The sequence below is a fragment of the Perissodus microlepis genome, chromosome 18, assembly GCF_051167445.1.
Source record: "Perissodus microlepis isolate ML-2025 ecotype Zambia chromosome 18, ASM5116744v1, whole genome shotgun sequence".
Taxonomy (NCBI): Eukaryota; Metazoa; Chordata; class Actinopteri; order Cichliformes; family Cichlidae; genus Perissodus; species Perissodus microlepis.
This window is the reverse complement of record NC_140478.1, coordinates 1966388-1991772: the sequence shown is the minus strand read 5'-3', so window position 1 is coordinate 1991772 and position 25385 is coordinate 1966388. Positions and strand designations below refer to the sequence as shown.

The window sequence follows — 25385 nt, the reverse complement described above, 5'->3', positions numbered from 1 at the left end:
TGAGGCCAACTACACCACACCAGGGCCTGTGGCTCTGGCTGAAGCCATCTACCCCACACCAGGGCCTGTGTTGCTGGTTGAGGCCATTTTAATCACACCAGGGCCTGTGCTGCTGGATGAGGCCATATACATCACACGAGGGCTTGCTCTACTGGATGAGGCCAACTACACCACACCAGGGCCTGTGCTTCTGGCTGAGGCCATCTACATTACACGAGGGCTTGCGCTGCTGGCTTAGTCCATCTACACCACACCAGGGCCTGTGGCTCTGGCTTAGGCCATATACACCCCACCAGGGCCTTTGCTTCTGGCTGAGGCCACCTACACCACACCAGGTCCTGTGCTGCTGGTGGAGGCCATCTACACCAAACCAGGGCCTGTACTGCTGGTTAAAAGATAAATTGAGTCCTTGGGTTAGAGTATTAGGCAACCATGCAGTTACCATTAACAATGTAGTTAAATTGGAGGGTTGTGTTTCGTAACTTCAAGTACTGCCCAACTCACCACTTGATTCCATAAATTGACACTTTGTGCTGAGGTCTGCAGCTTACGGCCATACCACCCTGAGCACCCCCGCTCTCGTCTGATCTCGGAAGCTAAGCAGGGTTGGGCTTGGTTAGTACTTGGATGGGAGACTGCCTGGGAATACCAGGTGCTGTAAGCTTTTCATGTCATTGAACTGCTTTTGATCCAGAGAAGGAGGGTGTTGAAAGACCCAAAGCAGCTGCCCATTAATGAGGGCACATAAACGACATTCCTTTTGGCTGTTTTCAGCAATGTCTTGTGCTGCCAGGTGAGGCCATCCGCACCACACCGGGGCCTGTGCTGCTAAGATAGGTCATCTAAATTACACCAGGGCGTGTGCATCTGGCTGAGGACCGGTGCTTCCGGCTGAGGCCTTCTACAACACACCAGGGCCTGAGTTTCAGGAAGAAGCCACCTCCACCTCACCAGGTCCTGTGCTGCTAGCTGAGGCCATCTACAACACACCACGGCCTGTGCTCCTGGCTTTGGCCACCAACACCACACCAGGTTCTGTGGCTCTGGCTGAAGCCATCTACCCCACACCAGGGCCTGTGTTGCTGGTTGAGGCCATTTTAATCACACCAGGGCCTGTGCTGCTGGATGAGGCCATATACATCACACGAGGGTTTGCTCTACTGGATGAGAACAACTACACCAAACCAGGGCCTGTGCTTCTGGCTGAGGCCATCTACATTACACGAGGGCTTGCGCTGCTGGCTTAGTCCATCTACACCACAACAGGGCCTTTGGCTCTGGCTTAGGCCATATACACCCCACCAGGGCCTTTGCTTCTGGCTGAGGCCACGTACACCACACCAGGTCCTGTGCTGCTGGTGGAGGCCATCTACACCAAACCAGGGCCTGTACTGCTGGTTAAAAGCTAAATTGAGTCCTTGGGTTAGAGTATTAGGCAACCATGCAGTTACCATTAACAATGTAGTTAAATTGGAGGGTTGTGTTTCGTAACTTCAAGTACTGCCCAACTCACCACTTGATTCCATAAATTGACACTTTGTGCTGAGGTCTGCAGCTTACGGCCATACCACCCTGAGCACGCCCGCTCTCGTCTGATCTCGGAAGCTAAGCAGGGTTGGGCTTGGTTAGTACTTGGATGGGAGACCGCCTGGGAATACCAGGTGCTGTAAGCTTTTCATGTCATTGAACTGCTTTTGATCCAGAGAAGGAGGGTGTTGAAAGACCCAAAGCAGCTGCCCATTAATGAGGGCACATAAACGACATTCCTTTTGGCTGTTTTCAGCAATGTCTTGTGCTGCCAGGTGAGGCCATCCGCACCACACCGGGGCCTGTGCTGCTAAGATAGGTCATCTAAATTACACCAGGGCGTGTGCATCTGGCTGAGGACCGGTGCTTCCGGCTGAGGCCTTCTACAACACACCAGGGCCTGAGTTTCAGGAAGAAGCCACCTCCACCTCACCAGGTCCTGTGCTGCTAGCTGAGGCCATCTACAACACACCACGGCCTGTGCTCCTGGCTTTGGCCACCTACACCACACCAGGTTCTGTGGCTCTGGCTGAGGCCAACTACCCCACACCAGGGCCTGTGTTGCTGGTTGAGGCCATTTTAATCACACCAGGGCCTGTGCTGCTGGATGAGGCCATATACATCACACGAGGGTTTGCTCTACTGGATGAGAACAACTACACCAAACCAGGGCCTGTGCTTCTGGCTGAGGCCATCTACATTACATGAGGGCTTGCGCTGCTGGCTTAGTCCATCTACACCACAACAGGGCCTTTGGCTCTGGCTTAGGCCATATACACCCCACCAGGGCCTTTGCTTCTGGCTGAGGCCACGTACACCACACCAGGTCCTGTGCTGCTGGTGGAGGCCATCTACACCAAACCAGGGCCTGTACTGCTGGTTAAAAGCTAAATTGAGTCCTTGGGTTAGAGTATTAGGCAACCATGCAGTTACCATTAACAATGTAGTTAAATTGGAGGGTTGTGTTTCGTAACTTCAAGTACTGCCCAACTCACCACTTGATTCCATAAATTGACACTTTGTGCTGAGGTCTGCAGCTTACGGCCATACCACCCTGAGCACGCCCGCTCTCGTCTGATCTCGGAAGCTAAGCAGGGTTGGGCTTGGTTAGTACTTGGATGGGAGACCGCCTGGGAATACCAGGTGCTGTAAGCTTTTCATGTCATTGAACTGCTTTTGATCCAGAGAAGGAGGGTGTTGAAAGACCCAAAGCAGCTGCCCATTAATGAGGGCACATAAACGACATTCCTTTTGGCTGTTTTCAGCAATGTCTTGTGCTGCCAGGTGAGGCCATCCGCACCACACCGGGGCCTGTGCTGCTAAGATAGGTCATCTAAATTACACCAGGGCGTCTGCATCTGGCTGAGGACCGGTGCTTCCGGCTGAGAAAATCTACAACACACCAGGGCCTGAGTTGCAGGAAGAAGCCACCTCCACCTCACCAGGTCCTGTGCAGCTAGCTGAGGCCATCTACAACACACCACGGCCTGTGCTCCTGGCTTTGGCCACCTACACCACACCAGGTTCTGTGGCTCTGGCTGAGGCCAACTACACCACACCAGGGCCTGTGGCTCTGGCTGAAGCCATCTACCCCACACCAGGGCCTGTGTTGCTGGTTGAGGCCATTTTAATCACACCAGGGCCTGTGCTGCTGGATGAGGCCATATACATCACACGAGGGCTTGCTCTACTGGATGAGGCCAACTACACCACACCAGGGCCTGTGCTTCTGGCTGAGGCCATCTACATTACACGAGGGCTTGCGCTGCTGGCTTAGTCCATCTACACCACACCAGGGCCTGTGGCTCTGGCTTAGGCCATATACACCCCACCAGGGCCTTTGCTTCTGGCTGAGGCCACCTACACCACACCAGGTCCTGTGCTGCTGGTGGAGGCCATCTACACCAAACCAGGGCCTGTACTGCTGGTTAAAAGATAAATTGAGTCCTTGGGTTAGAGTATTAGGCAACCATGCAGTTACCATTAACAATGTAGTTAAATTGGAGGGTTGTGTTTCGTAACTTCAAGTACTGCCCAACTCACCACTTGATTCCATAAATTGACACTTTGTGCTGAGGTCTGCAGCTTACGGCCATACCACCCTGAGCACCCCCGCTCTCGTCTGATCTCGGAAGCTAAGCAGGGTTGGGCTTGGTTAGTACTTGGATGGGAGACTGCCTGGGAATACCAGGTGCTGTAAGCTTTTCATGTCATTGAACTGCTTTTGATCCAGAGAAGGAGGGTGTTGAAAGACCCAAAGCAGCTGCCCATTAATGAGGGCACATAAACGACATTCCTTTTGGCTGTTTTCAGCAATGTCTTGTGCTGCCAGGTGAGGCCATCCGCACCACACCGGGGCCTGTGCTGCTAAGATAGGTCATCTAAATTACACCAGGGCGTGTGCATCTGGCTGAGGACCGGTGCTTCCGGCTGAGGCCTTCTACAACACACCAGGGCCTGAGTTTCAGGAAGAAGCCACCTCCACCTCACCAGGTCCTGTGCTGCTAGCTGAGGCCATCTACAACACACCACGGCCTGTGCTCCTGGCTTTGGCCACCAACACCACACCAGGTTCTGTGGCTCTGGCTGAAGCCATCTACCCCACACCAGGGCCTGTGTTGCTGGTTGAGGCCATTTTAATCACACCAGGGCCTGTGCTGCTGGATGAGGCCATATACATCACACGAGGGTTTGCTCTACTGGATGAGAACAACTACACCAAACCAGGGCCTGTGCTTCTGGCTGAGGCCATCTACATTACACGAGGGCTTGCGCTGCTGGCTTAGTCCATCTACACCACAACAGGGCCTTTGGCTCTGGCTTAGGCCATATACACCCCACCAGGGCCTTTGCTTCTGGCTGAGGCCACGTACACCACACCAGGTCCTGTGCTGCTGGTGGAGGCCATCTACACCAAACCAGGGCCTGTACTGCTGGTTAAAAGATAAATTGAGTCCTTGGGTTAGAGTATTAGGCAACCATGCAGTTACCATTAACAATGTAGTTAAATTGGAGGGTTGTGTTTCGTAACTTCAAGTACTGCCCAACTCACCACTTGATTCCATAAATTGACACTTTGTGCTGAGGTCTGCAGCTTACGGCCATACCACCCTGAGCACGCCCGCTCTCGTCTGATCTCGGAAGCTAAGCAGGGTTGGGCTTGGTTAGTACTTGGATGGGAGACCGCCTGGGAATACCAGGTGCTGTAAGCTTTTCATGTCATTGAACTGCTTTTGATCCAGAGAAGGAGGGTGTTGAAAGACCCAAAGCAGCTGCCCATTAATGAGGGCACATAAACGACATTCCTTTTGGCTGTTTTCAGCAATGTCTTGTGCTGCCAGGTGAGGCCATCCGCACCACACCGGGGCCTGTGCTGCTAAGATAGGTCATCTAAATTACACCAGGGCGTGTGCATCTGGCTGAGGACCGGTGCTTCCGGCTGAGAAAATCTACAACACACCAGGGCCTGAGTTGCAGGAAGAAGCCACCTCCACCTCACCAGGTCCTGTGCAGCTAGCTGAGGCCATCTACAACACACCACGGCCTGTGCTCCTGGCTTTGGCCACCTACACCACACCAGGTTCTGTGGCTCTGGCTGAGGCCAACTACACCACACCAGGGCCTGTGGCTCTGGCTGAAGCCATCTACCCCACACCAGGGCCTGTGTTGCTGGTTGAGGCCATTTTAATCACACCAGGGCCTGTGCTGCTGGATGAGGCCATATACATCACACGAGGGCTTGCTCTACTGGATGAGGCCAACTACACCACACCAGGACCTGTGCTTCTGGCTGAGGCCATCTACATTACACGAGGGCTAGCGCTGCTGGCTTAGTCCATCTACACCACACCAGGGCCTGTGGCTCTGGCTTAGGCCATATACACCCCACCAGGGCCTTTGCTTCTGGCTGAGGCCACCTACACCACACCAGGTCCTGTGCTGCTGGTGGAGGCCATCTTCACCAAACCAGGGCCTGTACTGCTGGTTAAAAGATAAATTGAGTCCTTGGGTTAGAGTATTAGGCAACCATGCAGTTACCATTAACAATGTAGTTAAATTGGAGGGTTGTGTTTCGTAACTTCAAGTACTGCCCAACTCACCACTTGATTCCATAAATTGACACTTTGTGCTGAGGTCTGCAGCTTACGGCCATACCACCCTGAGCACGCCCGCTCTCGTCTGATCTCGGAAGCTAAGCAGGGTTTGGCTTGGTTAGTACTTGGATGGGAGACCGCCTGGGAATACCAGGTGCCGTAAGCTTTTCATGTCATTGAACTGCTTTTGATCCAGAGAAGGAGGGTGTTGAAAGACCCAAAGCAGCTGCCCATTAATGAGGGCACATAAACGACATTCCTTTTGGCTGTTTTCAGCAATGTCTTGTGCTGCCAGGTGAGGCCATCCGCACCACACCGGGGCCTGTGCTGCTAAGATAGGTCATCTAAATTACACCAGGGCGTCTGCATCTGGCTGAGGACCGTTGCTTCCGGCTGAGAACATCTACAACACACCAGGGCCTGAGTTGCAGGAAGAAGCCACCTCCACCTCACCAGGTCCTGTGCAGCTAGCTGAGGCCATCTACAACACACCACGGCCTGTGCTCCTGGCTTTGGCCACCTACACCACACCAGGTTCTGTGGCTCTGGCTGAGGCCAACTACACCACACCAGGGCCTGTGGCTCTGGCTGAAGCCATCTACCCCACACCAGGGCCTGTGTTGCTGGTTGAGGCCATTTTAATCACACCAGGGCCTGTGCTGCTGGATGAGGCCATATACATCACACGAGGGCTTGCTCTACTGGATGAGGCCAACTACACCACACCAGGGCCTGTGCTTCTGGCTGAGGCAATCTACATTACACGAGGGCTTGCGCTGCTGGCTTAGTCCATCTACACCACACCAGGGCCTGTGGCTCTGGCTTAGGCCATATACACCCCACCAGGGCCTTTGCTTCTGGCTGAGGCCACCTACACCACACCAGGTCCTGTGCTGCTGGTGGAGGCCATCTACACCAAACCAGGGCCTGTACTGCTGGTTAAAAGCTAAATTGAGTCCTTGGGTTAGAGTATTAGGCAACCATGCAGTTACCATTAACAATGTAGTTAAATTGGAGGGTTGTGTTTCGTAACTTCAAGTACTGCCCAACTCACCACTTGATTCCATAAATTGACACTTTGTACTGAGGTCTGCAGCTTACGGCCATACCACCCTGAGCACGCCCGCTCTCGTCTGATCTCGGAAGCTAAGCAGGGTTGGGCTTGGTTAGTACTTGGATGGGAGACCGCCTGGGAATACCAGATGCCGTAAGCTTTTCATGTCATTGAACTGCTTTTGATCCAGAGAAGGAGGGTGTTGAAAGACCCAAAGCAGCTGCCCATTAATGAGGGCACATAAACGACATTCCTTTTGGCTGTTTTCAGCAATGTCTTGTGCTGCCAGGTGAGGCCATCCGCACCACACCGGGGCCTGTGCTGCTAAGATAGGTCATCTAAATTACACCAGGGCGTGTGCATCTGGCTGAGGACCGTTGCTTCCGGCTGAGAACATCTACAACACACCAGGGCCTGAGTTGCAGGAAGAAGCCACCTCCACCTCACCAGGTCCTGTGCAGCTAGCTGAGGCCATCTACAACACACCACGGCCTGTGCTCCTGGCTTTGGCCACCTACACCACACCAGGTTCTGTGGCTCTGGCTGAGGCCAACTACACCACACCAGGGCCTGTGGCTCTGGCTGAAGCCATCTACCCCACACCAGGGCCTGTGTTGCTGGTTGAGGCCATTTTAATCACACCAGGGCCTGTGCTGCTGGATGAGGCCATATACATCACACGAGGGCTTGCTCTACTGGATGAGGCCAACTACACCACACCAGGGCCTGTGCTTCTGGCTGAGGCCATCTACATTACACGAGGGCTTGTGCTGCTGGCTTAGTCCATCTACACCACACCAGGGCCTGTGGCTCTGGCTTAGGCCATATACACCCCACCAGGGCCTTTGCTTCTGGCTGAGGCCACCTACACCACACCAGGTCCTGTGCTGCTGGTGGAGGCCATCTACACCAAACCAGGGCCTGTACTGCTGGTTAAAAGCTAAATTGAGTCCTTGGGTTAGAGTATTAGGCAACCATGCAGTTACCATTAACAATGTAGTTAAATTGGAGGGTTGTGTTTCGTAACTTCAAGTACTGCCCAACTCACCACTTGATTCCATAAATTGACACTTTGTGCTGAGGTCTGCAGCTTACGGCCATACCACCCTGAGCACCCCTGCTCTCGTCTGATCTCGGAAGCTAAGCAGGGTTGGGCTTGGTTAGTACTTGGATGGGAGACCGCCTGAGAATACCAGGTGCTGTAAGCTTTTCATGTCATTGAACTGCTTTTGATCCAGAGAAGGAGGGTGTTGAAAGACCCAAAGCAGCTGCCCATTAATGAGGGCACATAAACGACATTCCTTTTGGCTGTTTTCAGCAATGTCTTGTGCTGCCAGGTGAGGCCATCCGCACCACACCGGGGCCTGTGCTGCTAAGATAGGTCATCTAAATTACACCAGGGCGTGTGCATCTGGCTGAGGACCGGTGCTTCCGGCTGAGGCCTTCTACAACACACCACGGCCTGAGTTTCAGGAAGAAGCCACCTCCACCTCACCAGGTCCTGTGCTGCTAGCTGAGGCCATCTACAACACACCACGGCCTGTGCTCCTGGCTTTGGCCACCAACACCACACCAGGTTCTGTGGCTCTGGCTGAGGCCATCTACCCCACACCAGGGCCTGTGTTGCTGGTTGAGGCCATTTTAATCACACCAGGGCCTGTGCTGCTGGATGAGGCCATATACATCACACGAGGGTTTGCTCTACTGGATGAGAACAACTACACCAAACCAGGGCCTGTGCTTCTGGCTGAGGCCATCTACATTACACGAGGGCTTGCGCTGCTGGCTTAGTCCATCTACACCACAACAGGGCCTTTGGCTCTGGCTTAGGCCATATACACCCCACCAGGGCCTTTGATTCTGGCTGAGGCCACGTACACCACACCAGGTCCTGTGCTGCTGGTGGAGGCCATCTACACCAAACCAGGGCCTGTACTGCTGGTTAAAAGCTAAATTGAGTCCTTGGGTTAGAGTATTAGGCAACCATGCAGTTACCATTAACAATGTAGTTAAATTGGAGGGTTGTGTTTCGTAACTTCAAGTACTGCCCAACTCACCACTTGATTCCATAAATTGACACTTTATGCTGAGGTCTGCAGCTTACGGCCATACCACCCTGAGCACGGCCCGATCTCGTCTGTATGTCGGAAGCTAAGCGGGGTTGGGCTTGGTTAGTACTTGGATGGGAGACCGCCTGGGAATACCAGGTGCTGTAAGCTTTTCATGTCATTGAACTGCTTTTGATCCAGAGAAGGAGGGTGTTGAAAGACCCAAAGCAGCTGCCCATTAATGAGGGCACATAAACGACATTCCTTTTGGCTGTTTTCAGCAATGTCTTGTGCTGCCAGGTGAGGCCATCCGCACCACACCGGGGCCTGTGCTGCTAAGATAGGTGATCTAAATTACACCAGGGCGTGTGCATCTGGCTGAGGACCGGTGCTTCCGGCTGAGGCCATCTACAACACACCAGGGCCTGAGTTGCAGGAAGAAGCCACCTCCACCTCACCAGGTCCTGTGCAGCTAGCTGAGGCCATCTACAACACACCACGGCCTGTGCTCCTGGCTTTGGCATCTACCCCACACCAGGGCCTGTGTTGCTGGTTGAGGCCATTTTAATCACACCAGGGCCTGTGCTGCTGGATGAGGCCATATACATCACACGAGGGCTTGCTCTACTGGATGAGGCCAACTACACCACACCAGGGCCTGTGCTTCTGGCTGAGGCCATCTACATTACACGAGGGCTTGCGCTGCTGGCTTAGTCCATCTACACCACAACAGGGCCTGTGGCTCTGGCTTAGGCCATATACACCCCACCAGGGCCTTTGCTTCTGGCTGAGGCCACCTACACCACACCAGGTCCTGTGCTGCTGGTGGAGGCTGTCTACACCAAACCAGGGCCTGTACTGCTGGTTAAAAGCTAAATTGAATCCTTGGGTTAGGGTATTAGGCAACCATGCAGTTACCATTAACAATGTCGTTAAATTGGAGGGTTGTGTTTCGTAACTTCAAGTACTGCCCAACTCACCACTTGATTCCATAAATTGACACTGTGCTGAGGTCTGCAGCTTACGGCCATACCACCCTGAGCACGCCTGATCTCGTAAGCTAAGCGGGGTTGGGCTTGGTTAGTACTTGGATGGGAGACCGCCTGGGAATACCAGGTGCTGTAAGCTTTTCATGTCATTGAACTGCTTTTGATCCAGAGAAGGAGGGTGTTGAAAGACCCAAAGCAGCTGCCCATTAATGAGGGCACATAAACGACATTCCTTTTGGCTGTTTTCAGCAATGTCTTGTGCTGCCAGGTGAGGCCATCCGCACCACACCGGGGCCTGTGCTGCTAAGATAGGTGATCTAAATTACACCAGGGCGTGTGCATCTGGCTGAGGACCGGTGCTTCCGGCTGAGGCCTTCTACAACACACCAGGGCCTGAGTTGCAGGAAGAAGCCACCTCCACCTCACCAGGTCCTGTGCTGCTAGCTGAGGCCATCTACAACACACCACGGCCTGTGCTCCTGGCTTTGGCCACCAACACCACACCAGGTTCTGTGGCTCTGGCTGAGGCCAACTACACCACACCAGGGCCTGTGGCTCTGGCTGAAGCCATCTACCCCACACCAGGGCCTGTGTTGCTGGTTGAGGCCATTTTAATCACACCAGGGCCTGTGCTGCTGGCTGAGGCCATTTACATTACACGAGGGCTTGCGCTGCTGGCTTATTCCATCTACACCACAACAGGGCCTGTGGCTCTGGCTTAGGCCATATACACCCCACCAGGGCCTTTGCTTCTGGCTGAGGCCACCTACACCACACCAGGTCCTGTGCTGCTGGTGGAGGCCATCTACACCAAACCAGGGCCTGTACTGCTGGTTAAAAGCAAAATTGAGTCCTTGGGTTAGGGTATTAGGCAACCATGCAGTTACCATTAACAATGTAGTTAAATTGGAGGGTTGTGTGTCGTAACTTCAAGTACTGCCCAACTCACCACTTGATTCCATAAATTGACACTTTGTGCTGAGGTCTGCAGCTTACAGCCATACCACCCTGAGCACGCCCGCTCTCGTCTGATCTCGGAAGCTAAGCAGGGTTGGGCTTGGTTAGTACTTGGATGGGAGACCGCCTGGGAATACCAGGTGCTGTAAGCTTTTCATGTCATTGAACTGCTTTTGATCCAGAGAAGGAGGGTGTTGAAAGACCCAAAGCAGCTGCCCATTAATGAGGGCACATAAACGACATTCCTTTTGGCTGTTTTCAGCAATGTCTTGTGCTGCCAGGTGAGGCCATCCGCACCACACCGGGGCCTGTGCTGCTAAGATAGGTCATCTAAATTACACCAGGGCGTGTGCATCTGGCTGAGGACCGTTGCTTCCGGCTGAGAACATCTACAACACACCAGGGCCTGAGTTGCAGGAAGAAGCCACCTCCACCTCACCAGGTCCTGTGCAGCTAGCTGAGGCCATCTACAACACACCACGGCCTGTGCTCCTGGCTTTGGCCACCTACACCACACCAGGTTCTGTGGCTCTGGCTGAGGCCAACTACACCACACCAGGGCCTGTGGCTCTGGCTGAAGCCATCTACCCCACACCAGGGCCTGTGTTGCTGGTTGAGGCCATTTTAATCACACCAGGGCCTGTGCTGCTGGATGAGGCCATATACATCACACGAGGGCTTGCTCTACTGGATGAGGCCAACTACACCACACCAGGGCCTGTGCTTCTGGCTGAGGCAATCTACATTACACGAGGGCTTGCGCTGCTGGCTTAGTCCATCTACACCACACCAGGGCCTGTGGCTCTGGCTTAGGCCATATACACCCCACCAGGGCCTTTGCTTCTGGCTGAGGCCACCTACACCACACCAGGTCCTGTGCTGCTGGTGGAGGCCATCTACACCAAACCAGGGCCTGTACTGCTGGTTAAAAGCTAAATTGAGTCCTTGGGTTAGAGCATTAGGCAACCATGCAGTTACCATTAACAATGTAGTTAAATTGGAGGGTTGTGTTTCGTAACTTCAAGTACTGCCCAACTCACCACTTGATTCCATAAATTGACACTTTGTACTGAGGTCTGCAGCTTACGGCCATACCACCCTGAGCACGCCCGCTCTCGTCTGATCTCGGAAGCTAAGCAGGGTTGGGCTTGGTTAGTACTTGGATGGGAGACCGCCTGGGAATACCAGATGCCGTAAGCTTTTCATGTCATTGAACTGCTTTTGATCCAGAGAAGGAGGGTGTTGAAAGACCCAAAGCAGCTGCCCATTAATGAGGGCACATAAACGACATTCCTTTTGGCTTTTTTCAGCAATGTCTTGTGCTGCCAGGTGAGGCCATCCGCACCACACCGGGGCCTGTGCTGCTAAGATAGGTCATCTAAATTACACCAGGGCGTGTGCATCTGGCTGAGGACCGGTGCTTCCGGCTGAGGCCATCTACAACACACCAGGGCCTGAGTTTCAGGAAGAAGCCACCTCCACCTCACCAGGTCCTGTGCTGTTAGCTGAGGCCATCTACAACACACCACGGCCTGTGCTCCTGGCTTTGGCCACCAACACCACACCAGGTTCTGTGGCTCTGGCTGAGGCCAACTACACCACACCAGGGCCTGTGGCTCTGGCTGAAGCCATCTACCCCACACCAAGGCCTGTGTTGCTGGTTGAGGCCATTTTAATCACACCAGGGCCTGTGCTGCTGGATGAGGCCATATACATCACACGAGGGCTTGCTCTACTGGATGAGGCCAACTACACCACACCAGGGCCTGTGCTTCTGGCTGAGGCCATCTACATTACACGAGGGCTTGCGCTGCTGGCTTAGTCCATCTACACCACACCAGGGCCTGTGCTTCTGGCTGAGGCCATCTACATTACACGAGGGCTTGCGCTGCTGGCTTAGTCCATCTACACCACAACAGGGCCTGTGGCTCTGGCTTAGGCCATATACACCCCACCAGGGCCTTTGCTTCTGGCTGAGGCCACCTACACCACACCAGGTCCTGTGCTGCTGGTGGAGGCCGTCTACACCAAACCAGGGCCTGTACTGCTGGTTAAAAGCTAAATTGAATCCTTGGGTTAGGGTATTAGGCAACCATGCAGTTACCATTAACAATGTCGTTAAATTGGAGGGTTGTGTTTCGTAACTTCAAGTACTGCCCAACTCACCACTTGATTCCATAAATTGACACTGTGCTGAGGTCTGCAGCTTACGGCCATACCACCCTGAGCACGCCTGATCTCGTAAGCTAAGCGGGGTTGGGCTTGGTTAGTACTTGGATGGGAGACCGCCTGGGAATACCAGGTGCTGTAAGCTTTTCATGTCATTGAACTGCTTTTGATCCAGAGAAGGAGGGTGTTGAAAGACCCAAAGCAGCTGCCCATTAATGAGGGCACATAAACGACATTCCTTTTGGCTGTTTTCAGCAATGTCTTGTGCTGCCAGGTGAGGCCATCCGCACCACACCGGGGCCTGTGCTGCTAAGATAGGTCATCTAAATTACACCAGGGCGTGTGCATCTGGCTGAGGACCGGTGCTTCCGGCTGAGGCCTTCTACAACACACCAGGGCCTGAGTTGCAGGAAGAAGCCACCTCCACCTCACCAGGTCCTGTGCTGCTAGCTGAGGCCATCTACAACACACCACGGCCTGTGCTCCTGGCTTTGGCCACCAACACCACACCAGGTTCTGTGGCTCTGGCTGAGGCCAACTACACCACACCAGGGCCTGTGGCTCTGGCTGAAGCCATCTACCCCACACCAGGGCCTGTGTTGCTGGTTGAGGCCATTTTAATCACACCAGGGCCTGTGCTGCTGGCTGAGGCCATTTACATTACACGAGGGCTTGCGCTGCTGGCTTAGTCCATCTACACCACAACAGGGCCTGTGGCTCTGGCTTAGGCCATATACACCCCACCAGGGCCTTTGCTTCTGGCTGAGGCCACCTACACCACACCAGGTCCTGTGCTGCTGGTGGAGGCCATCTACACCAAACCAGGGCCTGTACTGCTGGTTAAAAGCTAAATTGAGTCCTTGGGTTAGGGTATTAGGCAACCATGCAGTTACCATTAACAATGTAGTTAAATTGGAGGGTTGTGTGTCGTAACTTCAAGTACTGCCCAACTCACCACTTGATTCCATAAATTGACACTTTGTGCTGAGGTCTGCAGCTTACGGCCATACCACCCTGAGCACGCCTGATCTCGGAAGCTAAGCAGGGTTGGGCTTGGTTAGTACTTGGATGGGAGACCGCCTGGGAATACCAGGTGCTGTAAGCTTTTCATGTCATTGAACTGCTTTTGATCCAGAGAAGGAGGGTGTTGAAAGACCCAAAGCAGCTGCCCATTAATGAGGGCACATAAACGACATTCCTTTTGGCTGTTTTCAGCAATGTCTTGTGCTGCCAGGTGAGGCCATCCGCACCACACCGGGGCCTGTGCTGCTAAGATAGGTCATCTAAATTACACCAGGGCGTGTGCATCTGGCTGAGGACCGTTGCTTCCGGCTGAGAACATCTACAACACACCAGGGCCTGAGTTGCAGGAAGAAGCCACCTCCACCTCACCAGGTCCTGTGCAGCTAGCTGAGGCCATCTACAACACACCACGGCCTGTGCTCCTGGCTTTGGCCACCTACACCACACCAGGTTCTGTGGCTCTGGCTGAGGCCAACTACACCACACCAGGGCCTGTGGCTCTGGCTGAAGCCATCTACCCCACACCAGGGCCTGTGTTGCTGGTTGAGGCCATTTTAATCACACCAGGGCCTGTGCTGCTGGATGAGGCCATATACATCACACGAGGGCTTGCTCTACTGGATGAGGCCAACTACACCACACCAGGGCCTGTGCTTCTGGCTGAGGCAATCTACATTACACGAGGGCTTGCGCTGCTGGCTTAGTCCATCTACACCACACCAGGGCCTGTGGCTCTGGCTTAGGCCATATACACCCCACCAGGGCCTTTGCTTCTGGCTGAGGCCACCTACACCACACCAGGTCCTGTGCTGCTGGTGGAGGCCATCTACACCAAACCAGGGCCTGTACTGCTGGTTAAAAGATAAATTGAGTCCTTGGGTTAGAGTATTAGGCAACCATGCAGTTACCATTAACAATGTAGTTAAATTGGAGGGTTGTGTTTCGTAACTTCAAGTACTGCCCAACTCACCACTTGATTCCATAAATTGACACTTTGTGCTGAGGTCTGCAGCTTACGGCCATACCACCCTGAGCACGCCCGCTCTCGTCTGATCTCGGAAGCTAAGCAGGGTTGGGCTTGGTTAGTACTTGGATGGGAGACCGCCTGGGAATACCAGGTGCTGTAAGCTTTTCATGTCATTGAACTGCTTTTGATCCAGAGAAGGAGGTTGTTGAAAGACCCAAAGCAGCTGCCCATTAATGAGGGCACATAAACGACATTCCTTTTGGCTGTTTTCAGCAATGTCTTGTGCTGCCAGGTGAGGCCATCCGCACCACACCGGGGCCTGTGCTGCTAAGATAGGTCATCTAAATTACACCAGGGCGTGTGCATCTGGCTGAGGACCGGTGCTTCCGGCTGAGGCCTTCTACAACACACCAGGGCCTGAGTTGCAGGAAGAAGCCACCTCCACCTCACCAGGTCCTGTGCTGCTAGCTGAGGCCATCTACAACACACCACGGCCTGTGCTCCTGGCTTTGGCCACCAACACCACACCAGGTTCTGTGGCTCTGGCTGAGGCCAACTACACCACACCAGGGCCTGTGGCTCTGGCTGAAGCCATCTACCCCACACCAGGGCCTGTGTTGCTGGTTGAGGCCATTTTAATCACACCAGGGCCTGTGCTGCTGGATGAGGCCATATACATCACACGAGGGCTTGCTCTACTGGATGAGGCCAACTACACCACACCAGGGCCTGTGCTTCTGGCTGAGGCCATCTACATTACACGAGGGCTTGCGCTGCTGGCTTAGTCCATCTACACCACACCAGGGCCTGTGGCTCTGGCTTAGGCCATATACACCCCACCAGGGCCTTTGCTTCTGGCTGAGGCCACCTACACCACACCAGGTCCTGTGCTGCTGGTGGAGGCCATCTACACCAAACCAGGGCCTGTACTGCTGGTTAAAAGCTAAATTGAGTCCTTGGGTTAGGGTATTAGGCAACCATGCAGTTACCATTAACAATGTAGTTAAATTGGAGGGTTGTGTTTCGTAACTTCAAGTACTGCCCAACTCACCACTTGATTCCATAAATTGACACTTTGTGCTGAGGTCTGCAGCTTACGGCCATACCACCCTGAGCACGCCTGATCTCGGAAGCTAAGCAGGGTTGGGCTTGGTTAGTACTTGGATGGGAGACCGCCTGGGAATACCAGGTGCTGTAAGCTTTTCATGTCATTGAACTGCTTTTGATCCAGAGAAGGAGGGTGTTGAAAGACCCAAAGCAGCTGCCCATTAATGAGGGCACATAAACGACATTCCTTTTGGCTGTTTTCAGCAATGTCTTGTGCTGCCAGGTGAGGCCATCCGCACCACACCGGGGCCTGTGCTGCTAAGATAGGTGATCTAAATTACACCAGGGCGTGTGCATCTGGCTGAGGACCGGTGCTTCCGGCTGAGGCCTTCTACAGCACACCAGGGCCTGAGTTGCAGGAAGAAGCCACCTCCACCTCACCAGGTCCTGTGCTGCTAGCTGAGGCCATCTACAACACACCACGGCCTGTGCTCCTGGCTTTGGCCACCAACACCACACCAGGTTCTGTGGCTCTGGCTGAGGCCAACTACACCACACCAGGGCCTGTGGCTCTGGCTGAAGCCATCTACCCCACACCAGGGCCTGTGTTGCTGGTTGAGGCCATTTTAATCACACCAGGGCCTGTGCTGCTGGATGAGGCCATATACATCACACGAGGGCTTGCTCTACTGGATGAGGCCAACTACACCACACCAGGGCCTGTGCATCTAGCTGAGGCCATCTACATTACACGAGGGCTTGCGCTGCTGGCTTAGTCCATCTACACCACAACAGGGCCTGTGGCTCTGGCTTAGGCCATATACACCCCACCAGGGCCTTTGCTTCTGGCTGAGGCCACCTACACCACACCAGGTCCTGTGCTGCTGGTGGAGGCCATCTACACCAAACCAGGGCCTGTACTGCTGGTTAAAAGATAAATTGAGTCCTTGGGTTAGAGTATTAGGCAACCATGCAGTTACCATTAACAATGTAGTTAAATTGGAGGGTTGTGTTTCGTAACTTCAAGTACTGCCCAACTCACCACTTGATTCCATAAATTGACACTTTGTGCTGAGGTCTGCAGCTTACGGCCATACCACCCTGAGCACGCCCGCTCTCGTCTGATCTCGGAAGCTAAGCAGGGTTGGGCTTGGTTAGTACTTGGATGGGAGACCGCCTGGGAATACCAGGTGCTGTAAGCTTTTCATGTCATTGAACTGCTTTTGATCCAGAGAAGGAGGGAGTTGAAAGACCCAAAGCAGCTGCCCATTAATGAGGGCACATAAACGACATTCCTTTTGGCTGTTTTCAGCAATGTCTTGTGCTGCCAGGTGAGGCCATCTACAACACACCACGGCCTGTGCTCCTGGCTTTGGCCACCAACACCACACCAGGTTCTGTGGCTCTGGCTGAGGCCAACTACACCACACCAGGGCCTGTGGCTCTGGCTGAAGCCATCTACCCCACACCAGGGCCTGTGTTGCTGGTTGAGGCCATTTTAATCACACCAGGGCCTGTGCTGCTGGATGAGGCCATATACATCACACGAGGGCTTGCTCTACTGGATGAGGCCAACTACACCACACCAGGGCCTGTGCTTCTGGCTGAGGCCATCTACATTACACGAGGGCTTGCGCTGCTGGCTTAGTCCATCTACACCACACCAGGGCCTGTGGCTCTGGCTTAGGCCATATACACCCCACCAGGGCCTTTGCTTCTGGCTGAGGCCACCTACACCACACCAGGTCCTGTGCTGCTGGTGGAGGCCATCTACACCAAACCAGGGCCTGTACTGCTGGTTAAAAGCTAAATTGAGTCCTTGGGTTAGGGTATTAGGCAACCATGCAGTTACCATTAACAATGTAGTTAAATTGGAGGGTTGTGTTTCGTAACTTCAAGTACTGCCCAACTCACCACTTGATTCCATAAATTGACACTTTGTGCTGAGGTCTGCAGCTTACGGCCATACCACCCTGAGCACGCCTGATCTCGGAAGCTAAGCAGGGTTGGGCTTGGTTAGTACTTGGATGGGAGACCGCCTGGGAATACCAGGTGCTGTAAGCTTTTCATGTCATTGAACTGCTTTTGATCCAGAGAAGGAGGGTGTTGAAAGACCCAAAGCAGCTGCCCATTAATGAGGGCACATAAACGACATTCCTTTTGGCTGTTTTCAGCAATGTCTTGTGCTGCCAGGTGAGGCCATCCGCACCACACCGGGGCCTGTGCTGCTAAGATAGGTCATCTAAATTACACCAGGGCGTGTGCATCTGGCTGAGGACCGGTGCTTCCGGCTGAGGCCTTCTACAACACACCAGGGCCTGAGTTGCAGGAAGAAGCCACCTCCACCTCACCAGGTCCTGTGCTGCTAGCTGAGGCCATCTACAACACACCACGGCCTGTGCTCCTGGCTTTGGCCACCAACACCACACCAGGTTCTGTGGCTCTGGCTGAGGCCAACTACACCACACCAGGGCCTGTGGCTCTGGCTGAAGCCATCTACCCCACACCAGGGCCTGTGTTGCTGGTTGAGGCCATTTTAATCACACCAGGGCCTGTGCTGCTGGATGAGGCCATATACATCACACGAGGGCTTGCTCTACTGGATGAGGCCAACTACACCACACCAGGGCCTGTGCATCTAGCTGAGGCCATCTACATTACACGAGGGCTTGCGCTGCTGGCTTAGTCCATCTACACCACAACAGGGCCTGTGGCTCTGGCTTAGGCCATATACACCCCACCAGGGCCTTTGCTTCTGGCTGAGGCCACCTACACCACACCAGGTCCTGTGCTGCTGGTGGAGGCCATCTACACCAAACCAGGGCCTGTACTGCTGGTTAAAAGATAAATTGAGTCCTTGGGTTAGAGTATTAGGCAACCATGCAGTTACCATTAACAATGTAGTTAAATTGGAGGGTTGTGTTTCGTAACTTCAAGTACTGCCCAACTCACCACTTGATTCCATAAATTGACACTTTGTGCTGAGGTCTGCAGCTTACGGCCATACCACCCTGAGCACGCCCGCTCTCGTCTGATCTCGGAAGCTAAGCAGGGTTGGGCTTGGTTAGTACTTGGATGGGAGACCGCCTGGGAATACCAGGTGCTGTAAGCTTTTCATGTCATTGAACTGCTTTTGATCCAGAGAAGGAGGGTGTTGAAAGACCCAAAGCAGCTGCCCATTAATGAGGGCACATAAACGACATTCCTTTTGGCTGTTTTCAGCAATGTCTTGTGCTGCCAGGTGAGGCCATCCGCACCACACCGGGGCCTGTGCTGCTAAGATAGGTCATCTAAATTACACCAGGGCGTGTGCATCTGGCTGAGGACCGGTGCTTCCGGCTGAGGCCTTCTACAACACACCAGGGCCTGAGTTGCAGGAAGAAGCCACCTCCACCTCACCAGGTCCTGTGCTGCTAGCTGAGGCCATCTACAACACACCACGGCCTGTGCTCCTGGCTTTGGCCACCAACACCACACCAGGTTCTGTGGCTCTGGCTGAGGCCAACTACACCACACCAGGGCCTGTGGCTCTGGCTGAAGCCATCTACCCCACACCAGGGCCTGTGTTGCTGGTTGAGGCCATTTTAATCACACCAGGGCCTGTGCTGCTGGCTGAGGCCATTTACATTACACGAGGGCTTGCGCTGCTGGCTTAGTCCATCTACACCACAACAGGGCCTGTGGCTCTGGCTTAGGCCATATACACCCCACCAGGGCCTTTGCTTCTGGCTGAGGCCACCTACACCACACCAGGTCCTGTGCTGCTGGTGGAGGCCATCTACACCAAACCAGGGCCTGTACTGCTGGTTAAAAGCAAAATTGAGTCCTTGGGTTAGGGTATTAGGCAACCATGCAGTTACCATTAACAATGTAGTTAAATTGGAGGGTTGTGTTTCGTAACTTCAAGTACTGCCCAACTCACCACTTGATTCCATAAATTGACACTTTGTGCTGAGGTCTGCAGCTTACGGCCATACCACCCTGAGCACGCCCGCTCTCGTCTGATCTCGGAAGCTAAGCAGGGTTGGGCTTGGTTAGTACTTGGATGGGAGACCGCCTGGGAATACCAGGTGCTGTAAGCTTTTCATGTCATTGAACTGCTTTTGATCCAGAGAAGGAGGGTGTTGAAAGACCCAAAGCAGCTGCCCATTAATGAGGGCACATAAACGACATTCCTTTTGGCTGTTTTCAGCAATGTCTTGTGCTGCCAGGTGAGGCCATCCGCACCACACCGGGGCCTGTGCTGCTAAGATAGGTCATCTAAATTACACCAGGGCGTGTGCATCTGGCTGAGGACCGGTGCTTCCGGCTGAGGCCTTCTACAACACACCAGGGCCTGAGTTGCAGGAAGAAGCCACCTCCACCTCACCAGGTCCTGTGCTGCTAGCTGAGGCCATCTACAACACACCACGGCCTGTGCTCCTGGCTTTGGCCACCAACACCACACCAGGTTCTGTGGCTCTGGCTGAGGCCAACTACACCACACCAGGGCCTGTGGCTCTGGCTGAAGCCATCTACCCCACACCAGGGCCTGTGTTGCTGGTTGAGGCCATTTTAATCACACCAGGGCCTGTGCTGCTGGATGAGGCCATATACATCACACGAGGGCTTGCTCTACTGGATGAGGCCAACTACACCACACCAGGGCCTGTGCTTCTGGCTGAGGCCATCTACATTACACGAGGGCTTGCGCTGCTGGCTTAGTCCATCTACACCACACCAGGGCCTGTGGCTCTGGCTTAGGCCATATACACCCCACCAGGGCCTTTGCTTCTGGCTGAGGCCACCTACACCACACCAGGTCCTGTGCTGCTGGTGGAGGCCATCTACACCAAACCAGGGCCTGTACTGCTGGTTAAAAGCTAAATTGAGTCCTTGGGTTAGGGTATTAGGCAACCATGCAGTTACCATTAACAATGTAGTTAAATTGGAGGGTTGTGTTTCGTAACTTCAAGTACTGCCCAACTCACCACTTGATTCCATAAATTGACACTTTGTGCTGAGGTCTGCAGTTTACGGCCATACCACCCTGAGCACGCCTGATCTCGGAAGCTAAGCAGGGTTGGGCTTGGTTAGTACTTGGATGGGAGACCGCCTGGGAATACCAGGTGCTGTAAGCTTTTCATGTCATTGAACTGCTTTTGATCCAGAGAAGGAGGGTGTTGAAAGACCCAAAGCAGCTGCCCATTAATGAGGGCACATAAACGACATTCCTTTTGGCTGTTTTCAGCAATGTCTTGTGCTGCCAGGTGAGGCCATCCGCACCACACCGGGGCCTGTGCTGCTAAGATAGGTGATCTAAATTACACCAGGGCGTGTGCATCTGGCTGAGGACCGGTGCTTCCGGCTGAGGCCTTCTACAACACACCAGGGCCTGAGTTGCAGGAAGAAGCCACCTCCACCTCACCAGGTCCTGTGCTGCTAGCTGAGGCCATCTACAACACACCACGGCCTGTGCTCCTGGCTTTGGCCACCAACACCACACCAGGTTCTGTGGCTCTGGCTGAGGCCAACTACACCACACCAGGGCCTGTGGCTCTGGCTGAAGCCATCTACCCCACACCAGGGCCTGTGTTGCTGGTTGAGGCCATTTTAATCACACCAGGGCCTGTGCTGCTGGATGAGGCCATATACATCACACGAGGGCTTGCTCTACTGGATGAGGCCAACTACACCACACCAGGGCCTGTGCATCTAGCTGAGGCCATCTACATTACACGAGGGCTTGCGCTGCTGGCTTAGTCCATCTACACCACAACAGGGCCTGTGGCTCTGGCTTAGGCCATATACACCCCACCAGGGCCTTTGCTTCTGGCTGAGGCCACCTACACCACACCAGGTCCTGTGCTGCTGGTGGAGGCCATCTACACCAAACCAGGGCCTGTACTGCTGGTTAAAAGCTAAATTGAGTCCTTGGGTTAGGGTATTAGGCAACCATGCAGTTACCATTAACAATGTAGTTAAATTGGAGGGTTGTGTTTCGTAACTTCAAGTACTGCCCAACTCACCACTTGATTCCATAAATTGACACTTTGTGCTGAGGTCTGCAGCTTACGGCCATACCACCCTGAGCACGCCTGATCTCGGAAGCTAAGCAGGGTTGGGCTTGGTTAGTACTTGGATGGGAGACCGCCTGGGAATACCAGGTGCTGGAAGCTTTTCATGTCATTGAACTGCTTTTGATCCAGAGAAGGAGGGTGTTGAAAGACCCAAAGCAGCTGCCCATTAATGAGGGCACATAAACGACATTCCTTTTGGCTGTTTTCAGCAATGTCTTGTGCTGCCAGGTGAGGCCATCCGCACCACACCGGGACCTGTGCTGCTAAGATAGGTCATCTAAATTACACCAGGGCGTCTGCATCTGGCTGAGGACCGGTGCTTCCGGCTGAGAAAATCTACAACACACCAGGGCCTGAGTTGCAGGAAGAAGCCACCTCCACCTCACCAGGTCCTGTGCAGCTAGCTGAGGCCATCTACAACACACCACGGCCTGTGCTCCTGGCTTTGGCCACCTACACCACACCAGGTTCTGTGGCTCTGGCTGAGGCCAACTACACCACACCAGGGCCTGTGGCTCTGGCTGAAGCCATCTACCCCACACCAGGGCCTGTGTTGCTGGTTGAGGCCATTTTAATCACACCAGGGCCTGTGCTGCTGGATGAGGCCATATACATCACACGAGGGCTTGCTCTACTGGATGAGGCCAACTACACCACACCAGGGCCTGTGCTTCTGGCTGAGGCCATCTACATTACACGAGGGCTTGCGCTGCTGGCTTAGTCCATCTACACCACACCAGGGCCTGTGGCTCTGGCTTAGGCCATATACACCCCACCAGGGCCTTTGCTTCTGGCTGAGGCCACCTACACCACACCAGGTCCTGTGCTGCTGGTGGAGGCCATCTACACCAAACCAGGGCCTGTACTGCTGGTTAAAAGATAAATTGAGTCCTTGGGTTAGAGTATTAGGCAACCATGCAGTTACCATTAACAATGTAGTTAAATTGGAGGGTTGTGTTTCGTAACTTCAAGTACTGCCCAACTCACCACTTGATTCCATAAATTGACACTTTGTGCTGAGGTCTGCAGCTTACGGCCATACCACCCTGAGCACGCCCGCTCTCGTCTGATCTCGGAAGCTAAGCAGGGTTGGGCTTGGTTAGTACTTGGATGGGAGACCGCCTGGGAATACCAGGTGCTGTAAGCTTTTCATGTCATTGAACTGCTTTTGATCCAGAGAAGGAGGGTGTTGAAAGACCCAAAGCAGCTGCCCATTAATGAGGGCACATAAACGACATTCCTTTTGGCTGTTTTCAGCAATGTCTTGTGCTGCCAGGTGAGGCCATCCGCACCACACCGGGGCCTGTGCTGCTAAGATAGGTCATCTAAATTACACCAGGGCGTGTGCATCTGGCTGAGGACCGGTGCTTCCGGCTGAGGCCTTCTACAACACACCAGGGCCTGAGTTGCAGGAAGAAGCCACCTCCACCTCACCAGGTCCTGTGCTGCTAGCTGAGGCCATCTACAACACACCACGGCCTGTGCTCCTGGCTTTGGCCACCAACACCACACCAGGTTCTGTGGCTCTGGCTGAGGCCAACTACACCACACCAGGGCCTGTGGCTCTGGCTGAAGCCATCTACCCCACACCAGGGCCTGTGTTGCTGGTTGAGGCCATTTTAATCACACCAGGGCCTGTGCTGCTGGCTGAGGCCATTTACATTACACGAGGGCTTGCGCTGCTGGCTTAGTCCATCTACACCACAACAGGGCCTGTGGCTCTGGCTTAGGCCATATACACCCCACCAGGGCCTTTGCTTCTGGCTGAGGCCACCTACACCACACCAGGTCCTGTGCTGCTGGTGGAGGCCATCTACACCAAACCAGGGCCTGTACTGCTGGTTAAAAGCAAAATTGAGTCCTTGGGTTAGGGTATTAGGCAACCATGCAGTTACCATTAACAATGTAGTTAAATTGGAGGGTTGTGTTTCGTAACTTCAAGTACTGCCCAACTCACCACTTGATTCCATAAATTGACACTTTGTGCTGAGGTCTGCAGCTTACGGCCATACCACCCTGAGCACGCCCGCTCTCGTCTGATCTCGGAAGCTAAGCAGGGTTGGGCTTGGTTAGTACTTGGATGGGAGACCGCCTGGGAATACCAGGTGCTGTAAGCTTTTCATGTCATTGAACTGCTTTTGATCCAGAGAAGGAGGGAGTTGAAAGACCCAAAGCAGCTGCCCATTAATGAGGGCACATAAACGACATTCCTTTTGGCTGTTTTCAGCAATGTCTTGTGCTGCCAGGTGAGGCCATCCGCACCACACCGGGGCCTGTGCTGCTAAGATAGGTCATCTAAATTACACCAGGGCGTGTGCATCTGGCTGAGGACCGGTGCTTCCGGCTGAGGCCTTCTACAACACACCAGGGCCTGAGTTGCAGGAAGAAGCCACCTCCACCTCACCAGGTCCTGTGCTGCTAGCTGAGGCCATCTACAACACACCACGGCCTGTGCTCCTGGCTTTGGCCACCAACACCACACCAGGTTCTGTGGCTCTGGCTGAGGCCAACTACACCACACCAGGGCCTGTGGCTCTGGCTGAAGCCATCTACCCCACACCAGGGCCTGTGTTGCTGGTTGAGGCCATTTTAATCACACCAGGGCCTGTGCTGCTGGATGAGGCCATATACATCACACGAGGGCTTGCTCTACTGGATGAGGCCAACTACACCACACCAGGGCCTGTGCTTCTGGCTGAGGCCATCTACATTACACGAGGGCTTGCGCTGCTGGCTTAGTCCATCTACACCACACCAGGGCCTGTGGCTCTGGCTTAGGCCATATACACCCCACCAGGGCCTTTGCTTCTGGCTGAGGCCACCTACACCACACCAGGTCCTGTGCTGCTGGTGGAGGCCATCTACACCAAACCAGGGCCTGTACTGCTGGTTAAAAGCTAAATTGAGTCCTTGGGTTAGGGTATTAGGCAACCATGCAGTTACCATTAACAATGTAGTTAAATTGGAGGGTTGTGTTTCGTAACTTCAAGTACTGCCCAACTCACCACTTGATTCCATAAATTGACACTTTGTGCTGAGGTCTGCAGTTTACGGCCATACCACCCTGAGCACGCCTGATCTCGGAAGCTAAGCAGGGTTGGGCTTGGTTAGTACTTGGATGGGAGACCGCCTGGGAATACCAGGTGCTGTAAGCTTTTCATGTCATTGAACTGCTTTTGATCCAGAGAAGGAGGGTGTTGAAAGACCCAAAGCAGCTGCCCATTAATGAGGGCACATAAACGACATTCCTTTTGGCTGTTTTCAGCAATGTCTTGTGCTGCCAGGTGAGGCCATCCGCACCACACCGGGGCCTGTGCTGCTAAGATAGGTGATCTAAATTACACCAGGGCGTGTGCATCTGGCTGAGGACCGGTGCTTCCGGCTGAGGCCTTCTACAACACACCAGGGCCTGAGTTGCAGGAAGAAGCCACCTCCACCTCACCAGGTCCTG

At 53.8% G+C, this 25385-nt stretch overlaps 16 non-coding genes and 9 pseudogenes across 16 annotated transcripts; all 25 read left to right on the top strand.

Moving 5' to 3' along the window:
• Positions 1-545: 545 nt before the first annotated feature.
• LOC146366642 (5S ribosomal RNA) lies at positions 546-664 on the top strand. The gene has a single exon (XR_014797986.1). It is a non-coding gene; the product is annotated as a 5S ribosomal RNA (ribosomal RNA).
• Positions 665-1554: 890 nt separating this feature from the next.
• On the top strand, positions 1555-1673 carry LOC146366641 (5S ribosomal RNA). Its single transcript, XR_014797704.1, has one exon. It is a non-coding gene; the product is annotated as a 5S ribosomal RNA (ribosomal RNA).
• An 890-nt stretch (positions 1674-2563) lies between these two features.
• On the top strand, positions 2564-2682 carry LOC146366640 (5S ribosomal RNA). Its single transcript, XR_014797703.1, has one exon. It is a non-coding gene; the product is annotated as a 5S ribosomal RNA (ribosomal RNA).
• Positions 2683-3611: 929 nt separating this feature from the next.
• Positions 3612-3730, top strand: LOC146366639 (5S ribosomal RNA). Its single transcript, XR_014797985.1, has one exon. It is a non-coding gene; the product is annotated as a 5S ribosomal RNA (ribosomal RNA).
• An 890-nt stretch (positions 3731-4620) lies between these two features.
• Positions 4621-4739, top strand: LOC146366638 (5S ribosomal RNA). Its single transcript, XR_014797702.1, has one exon. It is a non-coding gene; the product is annotated as a 5S ribosomal RNA (ribosomal RNA).
• Positions 4740-5668: 929 nt separating this feature from the next.
• On the top strand, positions 5669-5787 carry LOC146366637 (5S ribosomal RNA). Its single transcript, XR_014798004.1, has one exon. It is a non-coding gene; the product is annotated as a 5S ribosomal RNA (ribosomal RNA).
• Positions 5788-6716: 929 nt separating this feature from the next.
• Positions 6717-6835, top strand: LOC146366636 (5S ribosomal RNA). Its single transcript, XR_014797955.1, has one exon. It is a non-coding gene; the product is annotated as a 5S ribosomal RNA (ribosomal RNA).
• A 929-nt stretch (positions 6836-7764) lies between these two features.
• On the top strand, positions 7765-7883 carry LOC146366635 (5S ribosomal RNA). Its single transcript, XR_014797992.1, has one exon. It is a non-coding gene; the product is annotated as a 5S ribosomal RNA (ribosomal RNA).
• An 890-nt stretch (positions 7884-8773) lies between these two features.
• On the top strand, positions 8774-8894 carry LOC146366634 (5S ribosomal RNA; annotated as a pseudogene).
• An 848-nt stretch (positions 8895-9742) lies between these two features.
• LOC146366633 (5S ribosomal RNA) lies at positions 9743-9851 on the top strand (annotated as a pseudogene).
• Positions 9852-10702: 851 nt separating this feature from the next.
• LOC146366632 (5S ribosomal RNA) lies at positions 10703-10821 on the top strand. The gene has a single exon (XR_014797880.1). It is a non-coding gene; the product is annotated as a 5S ribosomal RNA (ribosomal RNA).
• Positions 10822-11750: 929 nt separating this feature from the next.
• LOC146366631 (5S ribosomal RNA) lies at positions 11751-11869 on the top strand. Its single transcript, XR_014797953.1, has one exon. It is a non-coding gene; the product is annotated as a 5S ribosomal RNA (ribosomal RNA).
• A 1005-nt stretch (positions 11870-12874) lies between these two features.
• Positions 12875-12983, top strand: LOC146366630 (5S ribosomal RNA; annotated as a pseudogene).
• Positions 12984-13834: 851 nt separating this feature from the next.
• LOC146366629 (5S ribosomal RNA) lies at positions 13835-13943 on the top strand (annotated as a pseudogene).
• Positions 13944-14872: 929 nt separating this feature from the next.
• On the top strand, positions 14873-14991 carry LOC146366628 (5S ribosomal RNA). Its single transcript, XR_014797701.1, has one exon. It is a non-coding gene; the product is annotated as a 5S ribosomal RNA (ribosomal RNA).
• A 929-nt stretch (positions 14992-15920) lies between these two features.
• LOC146366627 (5S ribosomal RNA) lies at positions 15921-16029 on the top strand (annotated as a pseudogene).
• A 929-nt stretch (positions 16030-16958) lies between these two features.
• Positions 16959-17077, top strand: LOC146366626 (5S ribosomal RNA). The gene has a single exon (XR_014797700.1). It is a non-coding gene; the product is annotated as a 5S ribosomal RNA (ribosomal RNA).
• A 753-nt stretch (positions 17078-17830) lies between these two features.
• Positions 17831-17939, top strand: LOC146366625 (5S ribosomal RNA; annotated as a pseudogene).
• A 929-nt stretch (positions 17940-18868) lies between these two features.
• Positions 18869-18987, top strand: LOC146366624 (5S ribosomal RNA). Its single transcript, XR_014797698.1, has one exon. It is a non-coding gene; the product is annotated as a 5S ribosomal RNA (ribosomal RNA).
• An 851-nt stretch (positions 18988-19838) lies between these two features.
• Positions 19839-19957, top strand: LOC146366623 (5S ribosomal RNA). The gene has a single exon (XR_014797697.1). It is a non-coding gene; the product is annotated as a 5S ribosomal RNA (ribosomal RNA).
• Positions 19958-20886: 929 nt separating this feature from the next.
• LOC146366622 (5S ribosomal RNA) lies at positions 20887-20995 on the top strand (annotated as a pseudogene).
• A 929-nt stretch (positions 20996-21924) lies between these two features.
• Positions 21925-22033, top strand: LOC146366621 (5S ribosomal RNA; annotated as a pseudogene).
• Positions 22034-22962: 929 nt separating this feature from the next.
• Positions 22963-23081, top strand: LOC146366620 (5S ribosomal RNA). The gene has a single exon (XR_014797696.1). It is a non-coding gene; the product is annotated as a 5S ribosomal RNA (ribosomal RNA).
• Positions 23082-23932: 851 nt separating this feature from the next.
• Positions 23933-24051, top strand: LOC146366619 (5S ribosomal RNA). Its single transcript, XR_014797695.1, has one exon. It is a non-coding gene; the product is annotated as a 5S ribosomal RNA (ribosomal RNA).
• A 929-nt stretch (positions 24052-24980) lies between these two features.
• Positions 24981-25089, top strand: LOC146366618 (5S ribosomal RNA; annotated as a pseudogene).
• Positions 25090-25385: the final 296 nt, after the last annotated feature.